Below are 12,744 nucleotides of genomic sequence, written 5' to 3'. Positions count from 1 at the left end.
GGGCAACCAAAGAGCAGTACATCCCCAAAGATTTTGCAATAACTGTTTTTTTTTTTGTAAGACGTACTTATTTGTAAAATATAAACAAGTTGTTCTGTCCCAGCTTGCTATTTGTTTTTCTGCTCTGGCTACACCTGTGATGAAGGAACAATGCTGTCACATGTCACCCATATCCCCTCTATTAACTAGTCCTGAACAGGAAAAAAAAAGTCTTCTTCAAGACAGTATCACTGCTGTACAGGATGCTCAACAGAAAACAACAGATGTGCTATAATCACTGCTGCCCATTCACTTCCTCTATGTCAGAAAGAAAGCAGCAGTCATCAGTTAAGAAATCCTATCTACTGGACACAAAAGGAAGCATATACTTTTCCTTGATCATCTGACCACAACAACAGGAGACAGCAGCTGGAAAGGACTGACCGTTTTCAGGGAGCATAGGGGAAGACAGGGGCAAGCGAGCTTGTCTTTTGGGATAATTTCAAAAATTTTGAAGAGAATCCTTTGATCAGAGAATATACAAGATCCTTATTATCTTAATAATTCTTGACAAATAATTCATGACAGTTCTTTTCACAGAATCTTTTTGGCAGTTGAAAACCCGAAACGTATGAACTGATAAGAAAATAAGGCACCATCTGCAAAAGATGCTTTATCAATTAAAGCCTTTTTTTCTAAACACATTTTTTTTTTACAAAACTGCTAGTTTAACTGTTTATTAGTTGTTTAGACTTTCAACGAGTTACTTGCATAAGTTATTTGTATTAACATCTTGAGAAATCTGGTCAGATCTGTGCACACTTCTGTTAAACTTCACATTCACTGGTAAGCCGTCCTACCGTGAAGTAGAATTATAGGTTTCATAAAATTGCCAACAACAAGCAACCTTAAAGATGCACTTCACATTAGGTCTATATCAGCCTGACTGCAATCAGGTGCAAAGGGTTTGGGGAAAACTTATTAAACAGTGCTATCTTTAAAGTGTAAGACCCTAACCCAGTATGCTATATTAAGCCCTGAATATTCCCATGGATACTCATGCAACTGCAGTAACAATAAGTGCAGTAATAATCTGGTAGGCATTTTCTGCAGTAAAAAACTTTAACAGGCATTCACACCACAACTGAGCCCCCTATTTTTGTGCTGCACCTCTGCTCCATTGTGTACCAAAAATAGACCAGACTTACAGACAAGCTTATATGTGGGCATGCATCATTCTTTCCACCCCACATGGTATGCAAGTCCTCATACCTGGCCTAAACAAAGCAAACAGAGATGCACAGATCAACGAATTTTTCTGTTTTTTAAATTTGTACTGGCCTTTAGCGTAAACGCAGTGTATTAAAACGCATCCTGAGCAAGTGTATTGATGTGTTGTTTTCTCCTTTGCTACACTAGATGCCTTGATTTTGAGTTGCTCAAATCCTTCTTCATTCTTTCCAAAGTTTAGTGTATTCTAAACAGCAACTTATTGAAACCATTAAAGGCACACAATATTGTTCGCAATTCAAACTGATAATATCAATATATAAACAAATTTCATAAACTGTCTGTCCCACTTCCCCTAAAAAAAACTCAGGATTAAATATTCTTAAAACCTCTAGATCTAACTCCAGAACTTGAAGAGAACTTGGCAAAATTACCGGTGGCTATTTGGTATGGAGTTAACATTTGGCCCTAAAAGCTGTATCTGTCCAAACCATTAAGCTTTTCCTTCTGCAGAACACCACCCATCATACTTTAATTTCGTGGGAAAATGGAAGAACATTAATTCCTTGCTAAACACTCTTCGTTTAGTCCTTGAATGGCTCATCCCTTCAGTTGAAACATTCCCACATGCTCTGATTTTGTTGATTCAACAATATTCTGAAACACTGCAAACTCTGTTCTTGTCTGCCATGTATCCCAAAGAATTTTAGGAAATCCTCTGCTTCTTAGGACACGTGTACAAGCCATGTTTTCTCTGCTTTCAGAAGATAATTCATCTGAGTCTTTAGTCTCATTTAGCTTTTCTGTTCATTGTAAAAAGAGATTAAAAACACTACAACTCAGAAATAAAGGCAAAGGAATGCATTTGAGATGAAACAGAATTCAAGGAGAGAGGAGAGAATTTGTGCAAGCAATTCACTTCCTGAGGTCATGAGATCAATACTTAATGTGCATTTTAATATGCATAAATTTCAGCTAAATAAAACAATTTGCTGTGTGGGGCCTGGGAATGCTCTGCCCCTCCACGTTTGTGGAAGGAAAAAAAATTGCTGGCAATTAACTAATCAGCAAATAACACAAGCAACTAGTGTATTGAATTTAGGTCAAACCAATTTTTTGTTTGTTTATGTTAAAACATGCAGCCTTATTCAAATTCAAATAGCTATTTTTATAAAATACCAAGAATCTCTGGTCTTTCCTCTCTCATCCTCTGCAAAATGGTTTCCTACTTACACACACTGTTATCCCTCGGATCCAAAGGAAAGATCTCACTAATGTTAAACAGATGTAAGCTTCAGTTAGATGCTAAGCAATCATGCTAGTGTCTATCTATTAAAACTATGCAGCCTCAAAATATTGGAAGGGACAAAGTTGCCATACTTCTGAAACTGTGTAAACATTTGAACACAACTGGATCATCTATATACTACAAAAATGAATTAAAAAACCCTACTGTTATGATACTTACGAGTTAGTTTCCTACTATAGTACATTAATATTCCCTCCATTGCCAGGGGCAATTAACATAATTTACTTCTTTAATTAATCCATACTATACTTACTTCAGCACTAGTTTCCTCATCTAGCAGGAGCAAAATAGGTTATTTATAAATCACAGAGTTTTTTCCAAATAGCAGTGTTTGTGCAGTTACCCTCAAAACCCATCACTGAATGCCCGCTTTCTTCTGAGAGAAGAAAAGATTCCTTTGGGTTGGCATCGGGACTGAGACATTTGGTAAGAAAGGAGGAAAAACAAGGGAAAAGAGACCTTCTTGACTAAAGCCATCTTAACATTTACTGCAGTCTCAAACTAGCCCTACTCCGAAGATCTCTGGAACGTCAGTGTGGTTTAGATAGCAAAATGAATGCAATCAGCTATTCTAATCAAGAAATATTTCCATGACATCTACACCTGCTTTTCTGTATTCTCTGAAGTTCCTCAGGTCCCCCAGGACGTTCACATAGTAAGAGTCCATAAAAAAAAAAAAACTCCCAAAAAAATGAACTTGGAAAGAATAATTAATTTCTTCTCAAAATGACAGAAACAATATGGGAAACCTCTGCAGAAGACAAAAGTCCCAGATCTTCCAAAACTCATACTCTGCTTAATTAAAGGACAGTTCTTTTTCCATAAAAGCACCACTTCTACCTCCAAAAGGGCAGAGTAAAGCAACTAAACAGAACTTTAGCTATGGAACTTTGGCAAAAAAAAAAAAAAGTTACAGAAACAGATACTAAAACTGCAGACTTTGCCTGCCGTAACTGCTTGGATACCTCCAAATTTTTTATATTATCCATATAAAAACCCACTTGCATGCACATCAAAAAACTCCACCATCTTGGCTAGCATCTCTGCCCTTTATTATACATAGGCTTCCATGGGATTTACACATCAAGCAGTCTCACGGTTAATTTGGAGCATTTTCACTGAATGCCAAAAATATTTAGCTCAGCCAGAAGAATAAACATTATGAAAAGTAAAAACGATAATAAAATGTACCTGGTAGAGCACTCACCAAAGAAATCACTGTCAAGTTCGGCAAAGTGGAATCACTTTTCCTCTCTTTTCATCAATCTATGACACTCTGCAAAAGGAAGACAACATTTAAGGAATTTGAGAAAAGATATAATAGAGCACAACTCTAACTCACTGGGAAAGACATCATCACCAAGTTCTATACACTCGAAGCCACAGCCCCAGTACTGCCTTTGCATTTTGCCTTAAACAGTACCCGAAACAAAAACATAGCATGTGCTGAATCTGGTTCAGACAGACTAAAGGTATTAGATTTTCAATAGGAATTAGACACTAATGTGATTCTGAAAATCCCATTACCACCCCTGCGAGTACCGCCCCACCTACGTGTCATTAAAATCTATATGAAACAGTTTATCTAAGGTTACATTCTAAGTCTGCAGCAGAGTAGAAAAGTGCTCTCCAGTTCCCAAGCTCTAAATACTGAAAGCTTCAGGCCACACACTGCTTCTAGAAATTGTTAGCACAGATTTTAAACCTAATCATCTTTAATGCCTAGAAACCTCTATCCAAATGATCCTCCACTTTCCTGCTGAGCAAAGAAAGGACACATTGGTAGCTGTTAAGCAAATCAGATCCACTAGTTATTTTCTAATATCTGTCTGCTACCTGCTCTTTTCAAAGGATCAAAAACAGATAGATACCATTTCATCTATCACTTAACAAAAAGCAGCTATTTTGATGTAACTGTGATGCAGTTCTTTCTAGCAGAAGTTATTAACCTGTCTTAAAGCCTTCAAAACTGCAGGTTTCTTGATTTAATAAGGGAAAGAACTCATTTCCTTTGCTAAATTTATAATCCTTCCCAGCTTCACAGTATCACTCAGAACATTAACTAGAAACTGCACACAGATTTCTTTTTTTATTATTTTCATTTCTCTAAACCACTGGTTTATGTTCGCATCTTCTGGAGCACTTCAAGGTTAATTTGCCTCTCCTTTCGTCCATTGCTATTTCTGTGCTACAGACTCGGCCAGATGTGGCAGGGAAGAACCCACAGAAACAGAACATCAACGTTCTTCCTCTGAGCTTCCAGGTAGCTATTGAATGCAAGACTGGATTTTAAAAAATAATAATATTTTTTTCTTTTCTTTAGATCACCATAAGGCATGTTTATATACTTGGAGTGGAAACAGTGCACATTCATCTGCAATTGATTTCCTGTATGGCAAAATACCTCAGGCATTCAGCTGGCTGGGAACAGAGGCCTCTCACCATTACCAGGTTTTTGGGACCAAGAAGTTCTGCCCAATGCCTGTTCCTATGCCAGAATAAATAGAATCCCAGCTGAGGTCCAAGTTAATTTGGGCTAGGGGAACCAAACCATAAACAGGCAAGATTTTACATTTAAAAAATCCATTCAAAAAATATTGGTCTACTTTCAACTTAAACAGTAATACAATCAATTCAGTCTTGCTAATGTGACATTCTGTTCTTTTTTTTTCTTTTTTTTTAATACAAAAACACTACTCCATCTGAAAAATGCTTTCTTTTAATTTAAAAAAAAAGTCTGAAGGAAAGAAAGAAATATCAACAAACTTTTCCTCCATCCAACTGCTAACTTTACCGCAATAAATCAACACTACAAAGCAACTTCACAGGTTTAAAAAGTGTATTTTTTTACCCCTTTGAGTGATAATTATAATTACTATTTTATTTACAGCATTTAGTTTTTCTTCATTTGCAACTGGATACATAGAATAACCTCCAGTAACACTTCTACGAATCTGAAAAGGGAAATACATGAGTAGTCTTATTAGATTCCTGTGATTAGACTGCAACAGTTGTAACATTCAAATGCTCAACTACCTTGCTGTACCTCAGTCCGTAAATTAAGTGAAACCAAAATACAGCATGAGCTGTAATTACCATCCTACTTTCCATTTAGTCTATGCAAGCTCCCTTATACTCAATCCTCCAGAGGCAAAAGACTCAATTTCAATTGCTAGAGAAAGTAGTTTCTTTAAGCCTAGAAAGAGACAGACTGTCAACACATAAGAAATAGGAATAACCATGACCATTTAATTATACACACATGGATCAGAAAACCAGGCATACCTGGAAGAAACTTAAATTTTTTTTTAGGAGCACTCTGGTTTGATAAGTTTAATCCAAAACAGCTTCTTAGTTCCCACATAAAAACACTGACCCACAGCAAAGAGATATTCTCTAAACTCCAGAGCACGCAACAACCTTTCAAAGCCTTTGGATCAATAACTTCTGGCAGGGTCCTACAGTCACATAAGAACCAGCAGAAGCTCAAGATTTAGGATGCTACAGAGCAATTTTATATCAGCCCTCTTTAGCTTTTTAAAAATGTTTTCTAGAGATCTTGGTTTAATCTTACTATATGACAGAAAATTCTGAAAGAAAAATGAATTTTCCATCCTGTGAAGTTTTTGTACATTTAGGTTGAACATCAGTGTAACGATTCTTACGCATCAGTGTAAGAATATTGCACACTTTTACACTATCGCAAGGAAAACATGCTTGTCCACTTGAAGAATTTGATTATCCAAACATGTTGTCATTTATCCTATTATTTCTACTTTATCTGAAAAAAAAAGTCTACATTCTTTAAAATTGCCTTAATTGTTCTAGAAGTATATCAAAATTATTGTTATAAGCTTTGCATTCCTAATCGCTTTTAGAAAATATATAGGGTTCAAGTTCTTACTGACAGATATACCTAGCAAAGCATGCAAGTATCAGTTAAGAGTCTTCCAGGAGTATTAGAAACATAAAATAAACCTTCTGCAGAACCAAGTGAAGCAAAACCTGCATTCAGATACACAAACCCAAAGGAACCCACATGCCAATATGTTTATATTGAAGTTGACTTGAATGATTATGACTGTAAAGCGCTCTAGCACCTGGAGACTTCACTATAATGTTAAATTATAAGTCCAGAAATAAAAAAACTGTCTTTCAAAATCTAGTTAAATATAATTTCTCTTTTCTGGGAATATTCTGTGCAGGAGGCAATCAAAACATTTTCCAGTAACAAGACAGTTGGTTTACTGTTTTTCTTTCGGGAGTCTTTAAGATCTTCCTCACTTCAGCTTTCCTAAGTGAAACCCAATCCTTTTGCGCTATATGCTAATGGTTCAGGACAGAGGTGCTGACAGATAGGTTAATATTATCATTTCACCCCAACAAACTGGTTCTCTCGAACAAATAAATACAATTTTGAGTTTTGAAAACTCTGTTCTTCAAGAATCTCTCTATTCTGTTTCTGTTATCACCAGCAGCTAAGACTAAAGTAAGAATGTATTGAGCATGATTATTACTGAGTTACATGCCAGTACCTACAGCACAACTTTCCTGGCCAAGGAAAGCCTTTTGCCTATTGCAGAATCAGGGCATGGCCACATACTGTAGCACCTTCTTGTTGCATGACGTAACTGTGGTGAATAGACAGAAGATTTGCTGCTTCCCGGAAGCTTCCCAGGAAACCAGACTTATTCTACATTCAATCCCCTGAGCACTTTCCTGGACGTATTAAGCACAGGCTAAGTTCATGCAGCGCTCCTACCACTCACAGCAGTGAGCAACACCAAGGCTGAGTTGCATGACAGTGTCAAAAGCTAAGAGTGAAACTTTGATAGAACCTCTCCAGACCTTTTCTTATATGACCTCAAACTGTCCTAGGAAAGAAGTCTGTGTTAGGCAGATGTTGACATATGCAGGTGGCTCTGACCCAGCTACTAAAACTAACCACTTGCTGATATGGCTTAAGGCGTGTAACTAACAAGTAAGATAAACCACCCCACTACATGTTTCAGCAATTATCTGAAAACGGGCATCATCAATCCTCCATTATAAACAAAAAAGACTCTTCATGCAGCACAGCCATCAATTGGAGAGCAAAAGGAATGAAAAGAACCATATACTGGGTAGACACATCATCACCAAAAGACAGAGGCAACAGAAAGGCATTCAGTTGGCCTTGGCATCTGTATCTCTCTGGAAGTTTGAATAGCTGTATGATGCGCACACACATCTGTATGGAAGAGCTGTTCCCTAGAAATGAAATAGATCACAGATCAACAGCTCTTCAGAGATAAAAGCTGGCAACCAGCTTTTCTTATGAAGACAGCAAACCAGATATCTGTGATTTGGTTTTCCAGAATTCTTCCTTAAAAAGCAGATGCAGCTCCCACTCTATCCAAACAGAATGCAGTGTCACGCAGAAGAAATTCCTTCTCCATATCCCAACAGCACATATCACGTCAAATTTTAACCATCAAAAGGTAGAAGAAAAATACCTGTTCTGCTTTGCTTTGACCTTGTGGGAATGACAGTCAGTGCCTGCACTGTACTTTGGGTGAACAAATGGCTTTGGAGGGTCCAAAAGCCTAATCCATCAGGTAACTTTTGCAGCAGGAGTGCTTCACTGGCAGGTCACTTGGCTGCAGAATTGCAGGCAAATCTCTTCAAATTGAGTGGGGTTTTCTGGATTTCCACTCTGCCCAAAGCAACACAAGAACTCTTCAAGAATAGCTTAGCCATGAAAGTGAAGAACTGAGGGGACAATGTTGCCCCGTACTATCATGACTGAGGAAGCATAGCAGACTACATACGCTACTGGAAGAGAGTGACACTGCAGACGATGTGGCAAAGTGCAAGCTGCAGTAATGGATATCACTGGGGAGAAGCACTGGTGTTTCATCAGCTGGTTGTGTTTTTGTTCTTGTTTTTTTTATTTTGGGATGAGGGGGGATGTTTAGTTGTTTGGGGTTTTTTGTTTTGTTTTTACATTTTTATTCTGCTTTTTTTCTGCTGGCAATCCCTATGAAAGAAGAATGTAGTTCATAGAGGGAAAGTCTGAAGGAAACCTAGCTCCCCTCAACAGAAAATTCTGCCTAGTTCTGACTTTCCTAGCATATGGACATCTTTAGAAGTGGGGGCACATAATCACACTAAGATACTGTTCAGAAAGAAATCTTGGAGAATAAATGGCTATTAGTGCCCTCAGGAATCACCATCTTTTACTCAATTACCATTCATAAAATTCTGTGATAGCTTACAGAAAAGCCTACATTGTGTCTGATACTTGATGTTGCAGGTAGATATTCAGAAGAGAAGTTAATGGCTTTCCCCTGGAAATCTGGAAAAAACTCACAAGGTTAAGTGAGTTTGAAGTTTGGAGGAGGAGGAGACAGTAGAGAAGATACCATCCTACCACAACAGGTGAAGAGACTCCACAACATAACTGACGTGATAAGGCAAGGACTGTAAAAGGCTAATTCAGTGAGGAGTGTGGCAAGTTAGCCCATCTACCTGCAGGACAGACAGCAGCCTTCTCAGGCAGCAGAAGCACAGAAGGGCCAAGATAGGTCACATCAGAGATTTATGATGCGAGTTCCATCTAACATGAAGGAGACTGATAATTATCACAGACAACTGAAAGGAAAGATTACAAACATCATACACCGCCAGCATATAAGGGCAAGTTATTTCCCCAAATGCAATCATGACTCATCATTAAATACACCTTTTTCCTACCACCCAAATAGGCTAAGTCTGATGATTCTTCATAGAAATGAATGCTTCTGCAGTGGAAGAAGACTATGATGACATCATTCAGGTGCTAAGGAGTGACAGCTCTCTGAGCAACACACAAGATATGTTATCATGATAATGAAAAGGAACCATGAGGTAAACAGTGACGAAGCTTCACATCCACTTGAGTCACAGCACGTTAATTGCAGCAGCACCAAAATCGCTTGCAAGCTAAAATGATGTTTCTGTTGATGTTAGCTTGGTTGCAGTTAGAACTAGAAAACTTTGTGCATACGGAAGAGATAAAGAAGATAGCTTTGCGTAATCACTAGTTCTTTACTCCTCTATTTTAAAAAAATGAACTGTGAGTCTTCCTTTGTGTCAGTACTTGTGTTAAAGAACAAAAGCATGATGTTGCTCTAGAGAGAAGTACATAGATTGATGACAGCAACAGAAATCAAGCAGTTCTGCCACAGATTATTTTTATTTCTGAAATGTCTTGGAATCCCATCCTTGAACCTGGCCTCACTGTGACATGAAGACAAATACAAAAGGAAAAAAAAAAAAGAAAACAGCATGTTGGTACTGGTACGTAAAAGCAGACACTGTAGCTAATTATAAAGGACAAGTAGGGTAGCAGATGGGTTAAATACTATAAGAAAAGAGAGTTTATACGTTAACAAAGACAACATGCCTGTGTTTACAGATAACTTCACCTAACACAAGTGGAAGCATGGGAGAAAGTACAAACACTACAAGTTACGTACAAAATCTAGGAGATACAGACTGTTAACATGCTGATTAAAGGCAGAGGCTGACCTTGAAGCCCACACCCAGATGACATTGCTGAAAAGTTGTCAGCTGTGACGGTGGAAGGAAGCAGGCTGTTACACTGTTCGTGACAACATTCCTTAGGGCAATCTAAACAAGCTTCTTCTTCCTGATCTAGGTATCAAGGTTTTGTCTACAATAGCTCTGAGCAAGCAAGCAGGCAGGTGATTCAACAACTGTTCCCATGACACCCTTTTTACCTCTGCTCAGTGCTTCCAGTGAGAGGATGTATCCATCCTATCAGCGGAAAACATAGCTGCACCATACTAATACCTGCAGCATGATCCTGAAATGTCTGAATGGATAAGAATGCTCAAATATCTCAATGTTAACATCCATTAAGTCAGATTTTAAACATCTGGGTAGGGCTACCTTACAAGTTTCTACAGAAAGTATGCTTACAGGAAAAGGCTTAGAACCACTTGTAGCCTGAAATTCAATAACAGAACAGACAAGCAAGACTTAGATGATTTAAAGATAATTAGTACAGTTTAGAAGCTACAAGTTTTCATGGGAAACAGCTGCCAGCCCAAGATATACCTGTCCAGTACACCTATTAAACCTATGAGAAGTTTCCACTAGCACAACTACCTGTGGTCCTGTAGAAGATGAGGAAGTAGACCTACTGGAGTTCATGCTGAGGAAGGAAGAAAGAAACGAAGTCACAGGCATCACATTTGTGTTCTAGATAGATTTTTAAACTGGAATCTTGCTCTGTATTTTCACAGCAGGGCTCTGCATCATGATCAGTGAGAGCACAGGCAGTGACCACTCCAAAACTCAGGTCTCTCAGAAGTTAGCAGCTAACAGTGGTTGCCTGTAGCCACCTGGGCAGCTACTTCTCTCAGGCCTTCTCAATGACTATCTGTAGCTTTTCCTTCAGTTTCCTTTCCCAGTCCTCCCTGACTAGGTTCCTCTTTTCCTGCACCTGCAGTCAAACTTGCAGTTTAGTTTATTTTAGGCCAAGTTCATTGAAACTCAGCGTGGTGAATCAGACTGTGATGACCTATCTGATCCAACAGCCACATCTAGAAAAAATGTTTTATAGTATTAAAGAGACTTGAGAAACTTTTAATACTGTGAGATACTTTGTCACACACACTCTTCTGGAATTGGGATTAACAAAAATAGCCTTTCTTGAAACTTTAATTTATAGTAGAATCCTAGAATGGCTTGGGTTGAAAGAGACCTCAAGGATCATCAAGTTCCAAATCCTCTGCCACAGGCAGGGTTGCCAGCTGCTAGATCAAGTACTAGATCAGATTGCCCATGGTCCCATCCAACCTAGCTTTAACTACCTTCAGGGATTGGTCACCCACAGCCTCTCTGGGCAGCCTGTGCCAGCACCTCACCACTCTCTCAGTCAAAAACCTCCCTCTGACATCTAATCTAAATCTCCCTTCCTTCAGTTTAAAACCGTTCGTCCTTTTCCTATCACTATCTAAAACTCCCTTTAAATACTGGAACGCCGCAGTGAGGTCTCCCCGCAGCCTTCTCTTTTCCAGGCTGAACAAGCCCAGTTCCTTCAGCCTGTAATGGCATCATAGAATTATAAAAGTTGGAAAAGACCACTAAGATCATCTAGTCCAACAGTCAACCCATCACCACCATGCCCACTAACCGCATCCCTCAGTGCCACATCTACATGTTTGTTGAACACAGAGATGAAATTATTATTAAATTAATATTTAATCTGTTCACATTCATCTCTTGTACTCTTAACCACATGCTTCCAATCATTGTTGCTGCCACTGCCCTGCTAATATGACCAAGACTGAGTTTTCCTCTTCACTCACACTGATTCCACCTTTCCTTTCAGGTCTGTGGTTTTATCTGCTCATTCCAGACTGTGATGTTCTTCTGAAAGCCCCAAGTCTTGGAGTCCCAAATTCTCATGGGAATCTCAGTTCTTCTTTCAAAGAGAGGTTCCCGTGCGTTACAGTTACAACAGAAGGACTAGAAGGTATGATTATTGAGTGTAAAAAAAAAAAAAACTGAAAAAGTGTATATATTGCATGTTTAATGGTTAATATAGCAAACACACAAGTTTGGAAATTCTGAGCCATGATTGTGGTTTAGGGAGGGAAAGATGCTGTTTGGGACTGGTGATGCTGCACAGCACTCACAAAGGTTTCAGTGAGTTTCCCAGAATGAGAATCTTAATCAACTGGTAAACGAACATCTATTGGAAGTAATTTGAAAAGCACATCTTACAGGGAGGTATGAAACCTAGAAGCTCCATATCTTTCCCGTTATTCTCTGTCACTCTCTGTATTCTCAGTTTACAAGAATAATGCTTTTTTCCACTTTTTTCCTCTTTGGCAGTCCGCAAACTAAAGCTCTCTGTGTAACCACAGCAATGCAGGTTCTCAAAGCTGAGCATTCAGCAACACCTCTGCAAGTCCTTCTGCCACTCCAGACTTTGCTGAGAGCTGCAGTAATTCTCTGGGTTGTTTTTGTTTGGCTGGTTTTGCCCTCCTAATGCTATAAAATGGAAACACTGTTTCCAGTAAGTTGTGGTGAGACAACTTCATGCTCATGAGCAGCAATCACATTTCACTCTGAGATGACTGCCGCACAAAATCACAACTACTTCATGTCTTCAGTAGACATTACATTACTTAAAAAAAAGTAATGTAATCACTCTTTCTGATCTTTTCTAG

At 38.6% G+C, this 12,744-nt stretch overlaps 1 protein-coding gene across 4 annotated transcripts in view; it reads right to left on the bottom strand.

The window, feature by feature from the left end:
* The window catches only part of PLEKHG1 (pleckstrin homology and RhoGEF domain containing G1), a 135,447-nt gene that overhangs the window by 115,694 nt on the left and 7,009 nt on the right, over positions 1–12,744 (bottom strand). For 3 of the 4 annotated variants that reach the window (XM_021390175.1, XM_021390174.1, XM_021390177.1), the window contains exon 2: positions 3,726–3,794. The gene's annotated coding sequence lies outside the window, so the exon portion shown is untranslated. Of the gene's footprint in view, positions 1–3,709; positions 3,795–12,744 lie in introns of all 4 variants that reach the window. The other variant, XM_021390176.1, reaches the window with a different exon arrangement.

The sequence above is a fragment of the Numida meleagris genome, chromosome 3 (assembly GCF_002078875.1).
Source record: "Numida meleagris isolate 19003 breed g44 Domestic line chromosome 3, NumMel1.0, whole genome shotgun sequence".
Taxonomy (NCBI): domain Eukaryota; kingdom Metazoa; phylum Chordata; class Aves; order Galliformes; family Numididae; genus Numida; species Numida meleagris.
Note: the sequence above shows the minus strand (reverse complement) of the source record. Positions and strands in the feature narration are given on the sequence as shown.